Source organism: Megascapheus bottae, chromosome 14 (assembly GCF_031878675.1).
Source record: "Megascapheus bottae isolate mThoBot1 chromosome 14, mThoBot2.hap1, whole genome shotgun sequence".
Classification (NCBI taxonomy): Eukaryota; Metazoa; Chordata; class Mammalia; order Rodentia; family Geomyidae; genus Megascapheus; species Megascapheus bottae.
In genome coordinates, this window is record NC_143522.1 from 35,746,333 (window position 1) to 35,764,525 (window position 18,193).

At 38.0% G+C, this 18,193-nt stretch overlaps 1 pseudogene; it reads right to left on the reverse strand.

Annotated features, from left to right (window-relative positions):
• Nucleotides 1-7,097: 7,097 nt before the first annotated feature.
• On the reverse strand, nt 7,098-7,185 carry LOC150055064 (small nucleolar RNA U3; annotated as a pseudogene).
• Between the last annotated feature and the right edge of the window lie 11,008 nt (nt 7,186-18,193).

The following is an 18,193-nucleotide window of genomic DNA, read 5'->3' on the forward strand; positions in this document are numbered from 1 at the left end:
AGAATAGAGCTAATATTAAGGTCAGTCATTGCAGTCTTACCACTGTGCCTCTGGAACTATTCTTCCTCAGAACCTAATTTGGTGGAATAATATATTTTCTCATTTGGGAGGATGGCTAGAGTTTGGTTTCCTGGTTCTTAATATTTGGAGGATTTCAAATTGCATGCACTCTACTTTCCCTTACCAACACTCTTTTCACTTACATCGCTCTCTGCTTCTGTGCAGTTTGTAAGATCAGGACTCAGCAAAATAAATAACAGCCTGTGAGAAACATGAGTCACTAGGCATGGTTGGGCCAGCTAAGACCTTTCCCGTATTGTGCACTCTTGTTCTCTTCCACGACTTCCCAAAGTACAGGAAGTTTCACATTCCTGGAAGCAACTGCCCATATGTTCACCTTTATTACCAGCCAGCAGTTTCCAAGCATCTGCTAAATTACAATTTTGAGTTCTCAATGGTGCTTTCATTTGTGTAAAAAAGAGTCTTTGCCCCTCATTAAGTTAGAATGGCATTGCACCACAGCATGGAGCCTGTGTGTAGGTATGCTGAGGAATCTGGGATAGCTGAGAGAATTAGCTGCGTCTGTGACCAGAGGAATTAAGAGGTGAAAAAAATCAGGTTGTGCTTAGGTGGGCTAGTATATGAACAGGCATGCAGATGTATGATATATGAACCTTGTGCTCAGGCATGTTGACTGCTCTCCTTCACAACAGTAACCAGATTCTTTCCTTTGAGAGCATGAATATTTTATTCACGCATAGTGAGCTGTGCTCTTGCTTCCAGAATCCTGGGGTTTTTCTAACTTCAGGGATGATATTTTGGAGAATCTGAGGATACTGGCCACAGTATACTACCACAGACGTTCAGCATCTCATACACTCAGATGATTCTTGGAGGAATATTTCTATAAAGTTTCCAGGTTGTTGAGTCATTGCACTTGGTTGGACAGCAGTGCCTAAAATATTCCTGGTTATTTTGTGTTTCTCTCTAGTTAACTTGTCAATGTAGTTGAGTTATCAAAATGGCATAAGTGTTATGTCGATATCATTTTAAATATAAAGTGCTAGCCATGAAAAGTCTAAGGCAAATTGTTTTCCAACTAAATGCTGGTGGCCTGCTCTTATAGATTAAGACCAAGACTCTCCATAAAGCACTGGAGCAGCAAATTTAAAAGGAGGCAAATAGAACATAGACTATTTGGCAACAGAGATAAAACAGTTCATTACCTCTTTAATGTTTGCATTTTTCTGGTTTAGAGCAAGCATAAAATTACAGATAACAAAGTGACATCAAATAGACACTGCACAGTTCAAGAGAAATATAGATTTTAAGAACATTCCATTCTTAGAAAACCAAAGGAGATGAAGTGGAGAGGAGAATTTGGTCAGGTACAAATTATACAGGCAAAAATTATGAAAGAAAGAAAGAAAGAAAAAAAGAAAGAAAGAAAGAAAGAAAGAAAGAAAGAGTTCTAATCCCAATTCTATAATATTTTAATTGCTGAAATCTGGCCAAATCACTTTCCTCTGTGCAAGGACTTAATTTGCAAATTTACCATGCAGAAATTAAAGCAAATGTCTTTGCTGCACAAGGTTGTGGCAATGTGAAATGCAACTTTACTTGATGGTGTATTACACTGAGTTTGCAATCTAAACTGGCAATCTAAAGACATGGCAGCCCAGGTTGGTTCTAAATGATGGTGATTAGGCAAGGTTAGCTAAGATGTTATCTACTGTCTGTCCTGGGCACATTCCACAGTAGAGAGTTTAACATGTATTTATGACCATCATTATTCTCTGGAGTGAACCACATTGTTTATTGCATTGAGTATAAATTCTTCTAAGAATAGGGTTAACACTTGTGCTTTGCTGCTTATCATCTTTCTCATACTGGTCAAGAAGATCTCAGATTCAATCACCTAATTTATAAAAATATGATAAGAATGCAACACACATGATGAAGATATATTATGATCACCAAAGCCCTTTACAAAGCCTGTGAGTAATCTGAAGTGAGAATTCATCTTCTCTCTGAAGTTACATCATCATAGATATTGGATGAATATCCAATCAAAATGTTAAAGATGCTATGTATTATCTTTAAAGTACCACTCAAAAGTACTATTTTCAATTATTCTTTCAGTCTAGGGAAAAATTAAGTATTATGTACAAATTCTGAGGTCCCAATAATGTCACTTAATTAAACATCATTGAGCATTTTTATTTAAACATAAAATGGCACACTCTTTGAAGTCCTAAGACCACTCATCTGCTTGCTGCCTCTTCCAACATTCTCTTTAGGCAATGAACTTCTGTTGTTTCTTATTAAGTGGCTCAATTAATGTAAAAGACATTAAAAAGTAAAACGAGTATCATTTGCTTATGTTTGGGTCATTAACTTCTTCAGGTTTCATTCAGTTACTTCACTGGTACAAATTATGACCCTAACAGCAAACCTTTGTTAAGTATTAAATGAGAAAAATCCATACAAAATATTGAGTATATTGTCACAGGCATAGTAAGCTTTCATTGATTTCCAGGTATAATTTTAATGCCGTAGGTAAGATATTTTAGATCTTCACGTAGAAATAGTTTGAACAAATACAGCAGTGATGCTCACTGGACTAGGTTGAAAATGAACTATATACCTTGTCAAGGAGGAAGGTCCAGAGGGAAAAACAGAGACAATGAGGAAGAGTTGACACTGTAGAAGAAGAAATGTAATGGTAACCCCTCTGTACATCACTTTTACAATAACAACTTTTAAAAAATGGGGAAAATAACTGCATTTGAACTACATTTGAAAGTGACTTTGGATGTGTCTTAAATGATAGAGCACTTGCCTAGCAATTTCAAATTCAATCATTCCTCTACCACAAATGAATATTTATATCCTTTTACTAGCCAAACTAAAATTCAACCTCTAGAAATAGAAAGAAAAAATAAAGATAAGATTACCACTTCATATCCAATAGAATGATAACTACAGAACAATAACATACACAAAAATGAAGAGTGCAATGTTCATCAAAAAATCGAAAATAAAATGACCATATTCTCTAGAAATCACCCCCACCCCCAAAAAGAAGTAGTTTGAGAGATACAAGGCTTGGATTTCAGACCTGTACTTAATAATTATCAATATTATTTGCCAGCATTAGATAATATTTCAATTCAGAATTTTTAATAGGATAAGGAAAGACACCATATTCACATCCCAGTGTTGTGAGAGGTGAGAAGGCCAGTGCAGAAAGATTGATATGATTAACACGTATTAGCTACTGTTGTCTCTATAATAGTTTGGGAACTGTTGTATATAATGATTTTTTTTCTATAGAAGGTATTGAGATAGAAAAGGTTCATTTTAAATTTTGCCTGCAACTAAAAGTCTGTGAAGAGTCATGTCAAGAACTGTAGAGGAAAAACTGTGCAGGAATTTGAAGAACAATTCCACTAAATATTACCGAACTTGTAGGTATTTCCTTAATTCTGTGGGGATAAAATCAGGGAATTTTCTCTAGCAGAGAAGTAAAATCCCTACCTGGAAAGACTGATCTATTGAACATACGTGTTAGTGGTTAGCATGTCATCCTATCACTCATCCTTTGGCATTGGATTGGTTGGCAGAAAAAAACCCAGAATGGTGACGTTCGCAGATAATTTATGATATCATTTTTCTTAAGGACTCAAGCTTTTACTTGGTACTGGCATCTAACCTTCCTTTCATGACTCAATCCAAGCAAGTGACGTAAAGCTCATACTTGGTTTACTCTCTTGGATTGTGTAGCTGAAGTGGACACTCACTGTCAGCGACACACGTCAAAATGTAGGGGTGACTCGCAAAAATGAATACTCTCATAGTCAAAGCACTAGTCCTTCAATCAGAGGTATCAACTGAACTTTGATACTGTTTTATCTATTTCACTTGGCACAATTTCCTCAAAGGGTGATAAAAGTGTGATTAGAAACATTCAGCACTCGGTGGCTTTTCCTCAAAGCAGAAAGAAAGCAATAGGTTCATGATTGCTTACTTCGGTAAGTTTTTGTGGGAGAACTGTAGAAATAAGTGAGAGAAGCATGGAAAGTTTATAAGATTCAGACATCCAGATTGCAGCACAATGACACAAAATACCCCATTATCTACAATCCTGGCTTTGCTACCAAGGAAATAGGGGTCTCTCCTCTACGTGGGTAAAGGTGAGAGAGTCTCAGCAGACACTAGTACTCTGGGGGTTTGCTGGAGATAATTTAAATTTTTCTGGCTTACAAACTTGTATGTAAACAAGTTAGGTAATATTAAATGTTTACAAATGGGTTAAGTGAAACACAGTAAATCCAATTAATTCAATGAACAAATTCAATTTCAAATAGTGAAATTCCTTGGAAAGCTAACATCAAAGTTCAGCAAAATGTAACGCCAAGAAGCTGGTATTTGCAAGTGATAGAATGGGGTCAGAGGAGAAGAAGGGGAAAATGCAGACAAGAAAGGACCAGTGTATACCCTATACAATTAAGAAATGTGATGGAAAGGGTGGGTAGAGGCGAAATGGCTGAGAATGCTGAAAGGGGTTAACATTGATCAACATATTCTGTATCTATAAACTGCGTTGTTCAGTGGTATCTCTTTCTCACAACTACTTAAAGATAATAAAAATGAGTTTTTTTCTAAAGCCAGACTGTGGTGCAGATTTTAGGAGTCAGATTTATGAGCTCATGCAGGTTGTGGTTCTTTCCATCAGTGACGATTTCCAGAATATATACTGACAGCATTTCATTGGGAACCCCACTGTGACACTGCTAACATGAGATTTCTTCTCCAGTTACAACAGAACAATTAAACTTGGGTGATCCAGTTGGGGCTGCTGTCCAAGGTCCTAAATCTTTTGAAGTTCCAGTCTCTCTGGATTTTCAGACTGGCACCTCAAAATATAGCTGTACAACTATAGTTGGGCTCAGTGGATAAAGAAGTGCGTGCTGGCCATCTACTTTGTCATCTTGAATCTTTCAAAACATATTCTTCTCTAGGTCAAAACAGAAGGGATTCCTAACTTCTGCTTCCAGTGACAATTTGTGGGGTTCACAAGGTCTTACCTGTCTTCACTGCTTCAATATGCAGATCATGTGTCCTGGATACAAAGAAAGACTCTATCACTAATTCAGCACTATTTTAATGAATCCATTTATGTCTCTTCCCAGAGACGTGCTGGTTCAAGTTTTCTTCTCCCTCTGGTTTTGGCCTCTGTTCACCTTTTTATTTTTTACAGGTGTGTCTATCACTTCCTTTTTATAAATATCTAACGAGGTTTGATCTTGGAGTGAAATTAAGCTTACTTCTGCTCATTTCAGAGTTTCCTTATCAGTATTCACTCATTAAATGCACAGTACTGAGCAGGGCATGTGAAATCATGGAAGGGCTTAGGGAGTAATTGGTGTCTCCTATCTAGAATGTACAGTATGTGAAAGTTCTATTTAGTCCTCAACATGGTGGAAGATGTCTAATCATAACACCTGAGATTCATGACTCTTCATCCAATTCTAATATCTGAGTTTCTTCTTAGATTCTTAGGCCATGAACAAAGCATAGCCAAATGTTTCTGGAAAAACTTTTTATACCATACACTGTGAATAATTTTTTATTTTTCCAGTGAATCCTTTGGCCATTGTCAGTCTGTTAGTACATGACAGAAATAAATATCAGCACGTTAGTTCCATAGGTGAATAAAGACTACTAAAAAGGAAGATTATAGAAGTCCCTGAAGCTCATCCCTTATTAAAGTAATAAAGGTAATAAATGAAAAGGTAATACTGCATTCCTGAGAGGATGGTTGAGATTAAAGTAACTGTCAAGCTTGAAAAATTCACAAGTGATTGCTTGTATCACATTACCATTTCTCCAGTCTAATTACAGAAGATAAATGAGATGTGGAGAATGATGATGGATTATTTTAAGCCTAATCTGAAAGTGACTTTAATTGCAAACCATGTGCTAAGTGTTGTAATTTTGTGGAATAAATCAATACCCTCTTTGACATCAGAAATGGACTTATTGATCTCAAGATTTTTTCTCTCCGTATCAGTAAGATTTGAACTTTGAGAGTAATTTGTTTCCCCCAGCAGGAGCAACAGTGCACCCTGGCTCTCATGTCTTAGGGAAGACCATAACTACCACTTTCCACTGTGCCACCATTAGTCTATAGTGACATCAACAATATCACTCTCACAGGTATTATGTTGATATATAATTCTAAAAATGTACCAGCACACAGAGAAAGTTTACAATGATCAATTTAATGAATTATAACCCATCAGTGATTTCACACTAAAGTAGGTGATAGATTTTTTTTCTAAGATACAGAAAACACTATGTGGATTTCTTTGATTTTTGACATATCATGGACCGCATACCCTCTTTGAACATTTTCTTTCATTTATTCACCTGGCGCTTTAACATGCTGTTTATCTAGATCTTTAGTGGATCTAAGATATAGTAGTATATAGATTTATACATTGTGAGTCACTGAATCTTATGTTAGTTGTGAGTTCTCAGGAGGACAGAGTGTTTCATTGAATCTGTAACAGATGTAATCAGAAACACTCAGAAGAAATCCCCAGTGTTGTAAAATAATGTCAGTCTTTATTGGATACATAAGCATTTTCCTTCTCAGAACTGTATCTTGGATGGGTACCTCACATACATGGAGTTAAATATTTAACATTGGAAACACTGTGACTCATATTATATCCTCGAGTCATACATTTGATCGCAAGCATCCCTGCTGTCAGGCTACAGTAAAAGTAGCAGATTCCATGGCAGGATCCATGGGACAGCTCTTTCACTGCACTGCTTGGGGTTCCTCAGTGGATATCTGCAGTTACATGGAACCTTTCTACGACAGATTGAAGTGGCAAAACAAAGGGAGTCAGGCCAGAATGATGACTCTTGGTGGCATTTGACAGCATCCATGGAGGCTCTAAAATCTGGAATGGAAAAGATACATAGAGAGCAGAACTTGAAATATTATACCTACTCTCTTAGCTAGCTTTAATAGAAATATTTTTAGGGTTACATTATCACATCACATAAACTTAAGAGAGTTATCCACGATTCAACTTGGAAGTAATGAACATTGTTGGTTTTGGTTGTAGAAATACATACAATAGAAATGATCCCTGAAGGTATAGTCTTTCAGTAGTAGGGATACAAAGATGCAATATATTACAGTATTCAAAGGTCTTTGCCTTTTGAAAAAAAAATCCATGGATTGCATCATCCTTTAAAAAGTTTTTGAGAGTGAGAAATTTTAAAAATTCAATTGCTTAATTGATAACAAAGTGGTGGCTACTTGAGCTTGTGATTAGATAATAACACTTTGACTATTGTGGCTGAAGAAGATATAGTTATTTTGAGATTGGCTCATTGAGAACAGTTCTTATGCACGTCTATAGCACCAAGTCTCACACCTAGCTCGAGATGATGGTAAATAACTGCAATAAACAGGGATAAGGCATATGTTCTCCCTGGGAGGGGAGATTCATTTACACAGGAAGTGTTAGAAAACAATCCAAGATTTTTTTAATATTGCAAGATGATCTTAAGTTCCTTGAAAATGATTTCTAAAATATATTCTACTTGCAAACAGAAGAAACAATTTTTTTGCCAAATCTTTTTGTTTGATGGGGGTTGCTACAACTAGGGTGTGAGCTCAGGGTTTCATCCTTTGGCTGACACCCTACCACCTGAGTTGTAACTCCAGTCTGGCTTATTTGCTGGAAATAGAGTCTTGAGAACATTTGTGTCCAGGCTGGCTTTGATCCTCAATCTTCTGGATTTCATCCTCTTGCATATTTAGTACTACAGACATTAGCCACCAGCAACTGGCTTTTTCTGAATGAATTTAATAGCCTAAAGTACTACTTTTTAACTTTAATAAATGAAGCAGCAATTTATTTACATCTAAGCAGTGTGTGTGTGTGTGTGTGTGTGTGTGTGTGTCCTGAGGCTGAAAGTCAGGGAATGTTTTCTGAGCTTTTCATGCTCAAGATTAACACTCTTATCATTTGAGCCACTTTGGAAAATTTTGGAGGTTAATTATAGATAAGAATCTTGCAAATGAGTCGGAAGATGGCGCCGAGACAATAGGGACAGGACGCAGCCTAGCTCTCTCCCACAAAAAGAGAGAGCCAGGGAATCCCATGAGCCAACTACCTTAAGAAATCCATAAGTACAAACTCAAGAAGCAACGGAGAAGGACTCAAACTGGAAAAGAAATCCAGATAAAGCTCACATCCAACTTTCTCAAAGAAATAGAAACGCGAGGATCCCTCCCCCACCCCTCGCTGCCAGCTCTGAGCCGGGAAAAGCCGGTGGAGGAGGGGCGCCAGGCCAGGCAGAACCACCCGCAGAAACCAGCATAGACCGGGCCAGCAAGCGGCAGAAGCCAGACGCAGGAACCAGCGCAGACCAGAAGAGCAAGCAGCGGAACCCAGAGGCAGAGCACAAGCGGCGGCTGAGATCCGAGGGGAGTGAACGATTCTCCAACACCGTGGAGCACCCACAGCCAAATGCAGAGGAGTGAGTAGCCCAGCTGGTAGCCCAGCGGGTAGCCCAGCATGACCCCAAACCCATTGGGAAAGCAGAGTTGGTGGTGAGCTATAGAATTTAACTCAGATCCCTCCACCCACCTGAGAAAAACTGGCAAGGGCAGGGGGCAAGGAATTTAGAACCCTGTCCCTTCCCTCAACAGCCCCCTCCCCCAGACCATTGACTGGAGACTGACAGGTGGGCAGACGCTAAGACCCAGCACCCCACCAAGGGGCGTAGAGGTGTCCAAGCCCCCACTCTCCTAACAGCCTCCTCCCCCAGGCCTCTGACTGGAGACTGACAGGCAAGCGGGCACTAAGACCCAGCACACCACCAAAGGGGGCAGAGTTGTCCCTGCTACCACGCGCCCAACAGGTTCCTCTCCCAGGCCACTGGATCTGGAGAGTGGGGGGAGCTGAGACCCTGCCTTTCCAAAAGCAGGTGGGGTGTGCGGGAGTGTAGGAGCCAGCATCTGTCCCACCCAAATCTTGAGCCGGGCACCCTCCTGCTGGGAATCCCAAGCAAGACAGCACCAAGGGGCCCCCCACAGTCACAGACTCTCAGCAGAAACACAGCAGGGAACTGTAGTGCAGACCAGTAGCTGAGCTTGCCTTCTGAGAGTTAGAAAGGCGTGGCTCCACCAGAGCCCAAGTCCTCGCTGGGCTCCGCCCCTGGGAACAGAGCAGACACCAGCTGGTCTTGCTGAGAGCTCCCAGAAACTCCCAAACCCCAGACCCTTTGCTGGGGCCGCCCCTGGAATCAGGGTAGAAAAATCAACCATCCACCCAGCGCACTGAGACTGAAGCATGCAGACCCATCCCACGGCCCACTATGAGGCCACTGGTTGGGCTGAGAGCTAGTCTTGCAGCAGCACACAGCCTCTGGGAACAGGCCGAACACCTGCAAAAACTGCAAACTCTAACCTAGTCAACAGCAGAATAAATTTGGCCGAGAACCACAGGTATGCACAGATTCCCAGAACCACCATTCCCAATCCAAGTAAAGACCACCACCTACCAACAACAGTGCAAACCTACAACAACAGCCCTCAATGCCTAGGAGAGCACAAAACTGAATTACGACATACATAAATAATCAAAGTCCCACACAAAGCCCAAAAGGAAACAAGAGCGAAGGGGCGAGAGAGATGTCACCATCCCAAGAAATGACACGAAATATGACTCAAATCAAGGAGATGATTTTGGAAATGACCAATGAAATTAAGGCTGAATTCCAAATACAAAAGCAATAAATTTCCAAGGAACTCTTCAAATTCAAAAGAGAAGTGGAAGAAAAGTTCAATACCCTCTCAGCAGACATGATCAGCTCAGTATCCACACTTCAAGCAAAAATGGAGGCATTAAGCAGCAGATTGACTGAGATGGAGAATAGAACATCAGGAATGGAAGATAAAACACAAGAGCTGGAACAGAGAATCACCACCTTGGAAAGATTAGTCAGAATCTACCAGAGAACTCCAGGACCAAGTAGATGCAGCCAAGAAATCTAATCTTTGTATAATAGGGATTGATGAGGGTGCGAATTTCAGGACAAAGGAATGCAACACTCATTCACCAAAATCATATCAGAGAACTCCCCCAACCTCAAAAAGGAAAATACATTATTGAAGGTTTCAGGACTCCAAACAGGCAAGATCCTAGAAGGAACTCATCTAGACATATCATAGTAAAGACACTAGACCTGAATACCAAGGATTGATCTTAAATGCTGCAAAAACAAAGAGCTATACTACAATGGGAAAAAAATTCAAATTACAGCAGATCTCTCCTCCAAACCCTAAATGCAAGAAAAGCTTGGAAAAACATCATTGATGTCCTGAAGACCAACTACCAACCCAGACTGATATATCCAACAAAAGTAGCATTTACATTTGAGGGAGAAACAAGAATATTTCACTCCAAAGAAGCTTTATGAATATGTGCACACTAAACCAGCATTACAAAAAATATTAATTAATCGAGAACAAATTGTAGAACATCAAGAACCCCTATCAAGAAGCAAATATCTATAATTCACTAAACACAAAAGAGGGGAAAAAAGAGAAAGAAAGAAACTCAGAAGTAAAAATAAATAATGACAATGGATACTGACCACTTCTCCATAATTTCCCTAAATGTGAACAGGCTGAACAATCCAATCGAAAGACACAGAGCAGCAGACTGGATTAAGAAACATCACCCATCCAAATGTTGCCTCCAAGAGACCCACCTCACTGCCAAAGACAGAAACAAATTCCATGTGAAAGGATGGAAACAAAATTTCCATTCCAATTCACCATGCAAAAAAGCAGGAGTAGCAATCTTAATCTCCAACAAAATTAACTTCTCAGTAAAATCAGTACATAAAGATAGAGATGGCCATTACATATTAATAAAGGGTACAATTTAGGCCCATAATATTACAGTTATAAACATTTACTCCCCCAACACGGGAGCACCCAAATTCATCAAACAAACTCTCTTAGAATTACAGAACAAGGTAGACTGAAACACAATCATAGTGGGAGACCTCAATATACCACTCTCAACAAACGACAGGTCAACGCAACAAAAGTTAAGCAAAGACACCATCAACTTGAATGACACCATAGCCCAGCTGGGTGTATCTATACACAGAGTCTTCCACCCAATGACGAAACTTTTTACATTTTTCTCAGCAGCACATGGAACACACTCCAAAATAGATCATATAATAGTTCATACAGAAAACTTAAGCAGATACAAGAGGACAGATATAATCCCATGCATTCTATCAGACCACAGTGGAGTCAGACTAGTTCTGAACAATGCAGTCAAAGTCAAAAAACATTCAATCACTTGGAAGCTGAACAACACACTTCTGAATAACTCCTGGGTAACAGATCAGATCTGAAAAGAAATTAAAAACTTCCTTGAATGTAATGTCAAAGGAACATATGGGACACAGCAAAGGCAGTTCTAAGAAGCAAATTTATCACACTAGGAGCGCATATTATAAAGACAGAACCTAAAAAAACCCCTGAAACACCTAGAGGAGCAAGAAAAAGTTAATTCTAAAACAACTAGAAGGACATAAATAACAAAAATAAAATCAGAAATATCAGAGATTGAAATAAGTTCTATTATACACAAAATTGATAAATCAAAAAGTTGGTTCTTTAAAGAGTCAACAAAATAGACCCCTGGCAAGATTAATCAAAAAAAGGAGAGGGGAGACTCAAATAAACAAGATTAGAGACCCCACGGGAACAATCACAACTGATATCTAAGAAATTTAGTCCATAATGAATAAGTTCTATCAGGGCCTATATTCAAAGAAACAAGAAAATCTAGTAGAAATGGATGATTTCTTAAATAAATATAGGCTACCCACACTGAACAATGATGAGGTAAACAAACTGAACAAACCAATCTCTTACAATGAAATTGTGGAAGCAATCAGGGAAATGCCAACCAAAAAGAGCCCAGGTCCCGATGGTTTCACTGTGGAATTCTACAAGATGTTTAAAGATGAAATAACACCTATACTCTTGAAACTCTCCCGAGAAATAGAAACAGAAGGAGCAATACCAAACTCATTTTATGAAGCTAATAATACTCTCATCTCCAAACCAGGGAAAGACCCAACAAAAAAAGAAAACTACAGACCTCTCTAATGAACACAGACACAAAACTCCTCAATAAAATATTAGCCAACAGAATCCAGAAACAAATTAAAACAATCATACACTACAATCAAGTAGGCTTCATCCCACAGATGCAAGGCTGGTTTAAAATTTGCAAATCAATCAATGTAATACATCACATCAATAGAGCTAAGAATAAGAATCATATGATAATTTCTCTGGATGCAGAGAAGGCATTTGACAAAATAAAACATCCATTCATGTTGAAAGCACTAGAAAAAATAGGAACAAGAGGTACATTCCTCAAAATAGTGAAAGCCATATATGAAAAACCTACAGCCAGTATTATACTAAATGGTGAAAGACTTAAAATCAGGAATTAGACAGGGATTCCCACTCTCTTCACTTCTTTTCAATATAGTGCTGGAACCCTTAGCCAGAACAATAAGGCAAGAAAAGGACATCAAAGAGACTCACATAGGGAAAGAAGAAATTAAACAATCCCTATTCGCAGATGACATGATCCTCTACTTGAGTGACCCAAGAAACTTCATTCCCAAACTCCTAGAATTAATAAACTACTTTAGCAAAGTGGCAGGATAGAAAATTAAACTTCAGAAGTAAGTAGCCTTCTTGTACACCAACAATGCACAAACAGAAGGCCAAATGAAGAAAATGATCCCATTCACTATAGCCCCCAAATGAGTACAATATTTAGGAATAAACTTAGCCAAAGATGTAAAAGAATTATTCAATGAAAACTATAAAAGCCTAACGAAAGAAATTAAAGAGGACACTAGGAAATGGAAAGACATTCCATGCCCATGGCTAGGAAGAACCAACATAGTGAAAATGGCTATACTGCCAAAATTTATATACAAATTCAATGCAATCCCCATCAAAATCCCAAAGACATTCTTTACTGAAATAGAAGATATACTCCAAAGATTCATATGGAACAAGAAAAGACCTAGAATAGCCAAAACAATACTAGGCAAAAAGAGTAATGCTGGTGGTATTACAATACCAGACTTCAAACTCTACTATAGAGCCATAGTAACAAAAACTGCTTGGTACTGGCACAAAAACAGACCAGAAGATCAGTGGAACAGAATAGAAGATCCAGAAATAGAACCACATACTTATAGGCAACTTGTATTTGACAAAGGAGCCAAAGATATACAGTGCAACAAACACAGTCTATTCAATTATTGGTGCTGGCAAAACTGGGCAGCCACATGCAGAAAACTAAAAATTGACCCTAGCCTTTTGCCATGCACAAGCATTAACTCAAAGTGGATCAAAGATCTCAACGTCAGACCAGAAACCATGAAACTGCTACATGATAGAGTAAGAGAGACACTGGAAATCATAGGCACAGGCAAAAGGTTCCTGAACAAAATCGTAGGGTCACAACAGATTGGAGAGAGACTCGATAAATGGGACTACCTAAAAATAAAAAGTTTCTGTACAGATAAAAACATAGTTGTAAAAGTAGAGAGACAGCCAACCAACTGGGAAAAGATATTCACCAATAATACAGCAGACAAATACTTAATATCCAGTATCTACAGGGAACACAAGAAACTAATCCCCCAAAACCCAACAAACCATTCACTAAATGGGTAAGGGAAATAGAGACTTATCAGAAGAAGAGATAAAGATGGCAGAAAAGCATATGAGAAAATGTTCATCATCTATGGTCATAAAGGAAATGCAAATAAAAACAACCTTAAGATACCACCTTACCCCAACAAGAATGGCCAAGATTTTGAACTCAGACAATGACAGTTGCTGGCGGGGTTGTGGAGATAAAGGAACCCTACTACACTGCTGGTGGGAATGCAGACTAGTTCAGCCACTCTGGAAAGCAGTGTGGAGGTTTCTTAAAGAACTGAAAATAGACCTTCCCTAAGATCCTGCCATACCACTTCTGGGCCCCTACCCTGAATATCACAACCCAAGATATGATAAGGACACCTGCTCAGCTATGTTCATCTCTGCACTATTCACAATAGCCAGGTGATGAAAACAATCCAGATGCTCCACTGCATATGAATGGATATAGAAAATGTGGTATATATATGTACACAATGGAATTCTACATAGCTAAGAGACAAGATAAAATGGCATTTGCAGGGAAGTGGATGAATCTAGAGCGAATCATGTTGAATGAGATAAGTCAAGACCTAAGGAACAAAAGGCACATGGTATCCTTAATATGTGGCTATTAAATCCAAAGAGTACAAGAGCGAGAACTCAATATTTGCATATCCAATGCTATGGACATAGTAATGGAAATATAAACATAACTATATAGACATAAAAACCTATGACTCTATAGACATAATGTTTTATTTCATAAATTATAATATGTTTCTATGACATATAAACCCTTAGCCTAATTTTGATTAAGTTCTAAAAACTAAGTCCCAGTGATTGTATATAGAGATTCCCTTATTGAACACTTGTTTGTTAAACTTGTCATTTGAAATATGATGTAAAAATCAATGTTAATAAATTCTTTAATAAAAATAGAACCTTGCAAACTTTGCTGTTCCAGCTGCTTTTGAGTGCAATAGTCAGTTCTCAGCCTCGTGAGTAGATATAATTATAGGTATGATCCATTGGTATCTGCTAGCAAATTTCTTTTTTGCTATTTGAAATTAAAACTAACATGGAGGAAATATCTCCACACCTAATTGTTTATGTCTGTTAACTTACAGGCTTGGAAAAGGATAAGATTAAAACATTAATAAAGTTGGATCCTTCTTTGTCACCCTGCACCAGGATTAACTCCAAATGGATCAAAGACCTCAAAATAAAAGCAGATACACTGAAAACTTTAGAAGAAGGAATAGGAAATACACTAGGTCTCCTTGGTACCGGTCAAAACTTTCTTAATAAGGACAAAGAAACACAGCAAATCAGAGAAAGTGTGCATAAGTGGGACTGCATTAGACTGCAGAGCTTTTGTATGGCAAAGGACATAGCTAGCAAATTAACTAGAAAGCCTACAGAGTGGAAGAAGATCTTCACTAACAATACAGTGGACAAAGGCCTCATATCTAAAATATATCAACAACTCAAAAAATTGAATCACTCAAAACTAATCTCCAAAGAATCAATCCTCCCATTAAAAGATGGGCCAAAGACTTAAAGAGAGTCTTCTCTGAAGAAGAAATAACAATGGCCTATAGAAATGTGAAGAAATGCTCGACATCTCTGGCCATAAAAAATGCAAATCAAAACAACTCTAGGATTCCACCTCACTCCAGTTAGAATGGCCAGGATCAAGAAATCTAATAATAACAGATGCTGGAGGGGATGTGGCCAGGAGGGATCACTACTACACTGTTGGTGGGAGTGCAAACTCGTTCAACCACTATGGAAAGCAGTATGGCAGTGCCTCAAAAGACTAAACATAGAGCTCCCCTATGACCCAGCAGTTCCACTACTTGGCATTTACCCAACCATCCAGAAACAAGGATATACTAAATCCACTAGCACAATAATGTTCATTGCAGCACTATTTACCATAGCAAAGATATGGAACCAATGGAATTCTATGCTGCTGTCAGAAAGAATGACATCGCCCCATTTGTTAGGAAATGGAAAGACTTAGAAAAGATCATATTAAGTGAAGTAAGCCAGACTCAAAGGAACTTAGGCTCAATGGTTTCCCTTATTTGTTATGATCAGTAGAAACCTTGGGCTCTCCTAGCAGAGATTTACAATAGAACAAAACCTAGATACATAAGTCCGTATAGAGTGACGCTAAAAGAAAGGACCTCCACGATATAGAAACAGAAACCATGTAATGAGTGATTGTTGTCCTTAGTATACTATGTTATCTCTCATCTCTTTGCTGTCCCTTGGTTACCTTATATGCTTACAGTATTTCACCTTGTTATCTGATATATTGTATATATGCTTATTTGGTTATTTGAAATACGATAGAGAAGGGGGGAAAAAAAGATGAGGGGTGAGGGCGGGGGGGAAGGTAATGGGGACCAAGATGTGAGAAAGAGTATCAATGTTTGTGAAGTAATGCACCTTCTATCTGGTGAATATAATGTAACCCTTCTATTAATTACAATAAAAATATATTGGAAAAAAGTTAGGATCCAAATTGTGAGAATACTTTTATTTCATATAAATGCATCTAAATTCACCAATTTGGTTAGAAATTTTAATGATCTAATGTGTTGTCAAATTGCAGTTTATAGGCTAAATCTGGCTCAGTGTATTTTTTCTTTTTTTATTGTAATTAATGGAAGGGTTATAGTTATATTCGCCAGACAGAAGGAGCATTACTTCACAAACATTGATACCAATTTTCATGTTTTTGTCCCCATTTCCCTCCTCCCACCCCCTCCCCTCTTCTTGTTTTCCCTCTTCCCTTTCCTATTTCAAATAAACATATAATCAGGGGGATCTGCCTGGGACCTCTGTCACCCCATTGATCGCCAGGGTTGGCTCACTGTATTTTATGGCTGAAAAACATCAATAGGAGATTGGTCTATGCTATGTAAAACTCCAGTGAATATCAAATACAATTTAACATAGGAAGTATTATTGATACACAGTCACACCCATTTATGTACTGTGCTTGCATATCATGAAAGCAATTTTTACAGATGTTGTGGCCTGAAAATCTAAAGTGTTTACTGTTCGACCTGTTTTTACATCGAGACTAACTTTGGACGTCGAGAACAGAATGGTATTTTTTCTGCTTTCATTGGATACTGTCTTAGGTATTTTATCTTCAAATAAGAGATAAATTGAATCAATTTTAGGGTTCATTAAGAAGACTAAATGAATAGATAAATAAAGTTTACTACTATTCAAAAATTTTGCAGATGAATTCTTTTCTTCCCTGAATTTGGACAAATGATGTATCCTTTAACATTGAATTTTATTTTTCTCTTCTTTAATAGAAATTTAGGTAGTATCTGTCACATAATCTCCTTTGCATGTGTGTGAAGCATTACATAGGAGTGAATTTTAGTTGTTGGCAATGTTTCTACACCAAAATATACCTATAATGATAGATAAAAAAGGCATAAAGATTTGGCTAGGTTGGTGAGAAAAGGAAGATATGAGATAAACATCTAATTGCCTTTAATTTGCACCTTGAAAAGAGAATGAAATGCCGACACTTTCATTTTTCCAGGTATATTTTCTTGCTGACTGAGGCTGACAATAGATACTGTGCAAATAACTTCTTTTTTCATTGTTATTGTAAAAGTGATGTGCAAATAGTTTACAATTACAAAAGTCAGATAAAGCATACTTTCTTTGTTGAAAAAATAAGGCACCTTTTTCCACACTCTCTCCCCAATTTTACGCCCATTTCCACCTACAAGTCGTATGGTCAAAAAAAGGAAGACAGGAGCTAAACATTTAATTTCCTTTGGGCATATTTACATATTTCCTCTTGCTGATCAAAGCTCACAAGTCTTAAAAATATAACCCCCTTTCTTGCTCTCTCCCAGTTTTTCCCTTATCTTCACTCACAAGTTGAATAGTTCATTTTCAACACACTGACCAGTGTGTATCACTATTGTGGTTATTTACCCTTTCTCCCAATATTTCTGTGCACCCCCTCTGCCTCCTAAAGACAGATAAGCAAACAAAAAAGGCAAAAAGAAAAGAATAAAACAATAGCAATAAAGGAAAAATCTTGTTTCCATTTCCTCCTGAAGTTCATTTCAATCAACATTATTTTATATGATCAGATGCGCCTATGTGTTCCTCTCCTTAGAATATCATGTCCCAGTGTATATATGCATGCATATATTTTATCATCCAGAACACAAACAAGGCCACACTAAAGCTATCAGCACAACAATTTGACCGCAAGTGTGCTGTTAAAAAATCAGCCCATATACCTTTTAGTGGATGAATGGATCAAGAAAATATGGGAAATATACACAATAGAATTCTACTCATCCACCAGGAAGAATGCTTTCTTCTCGTTTGGCA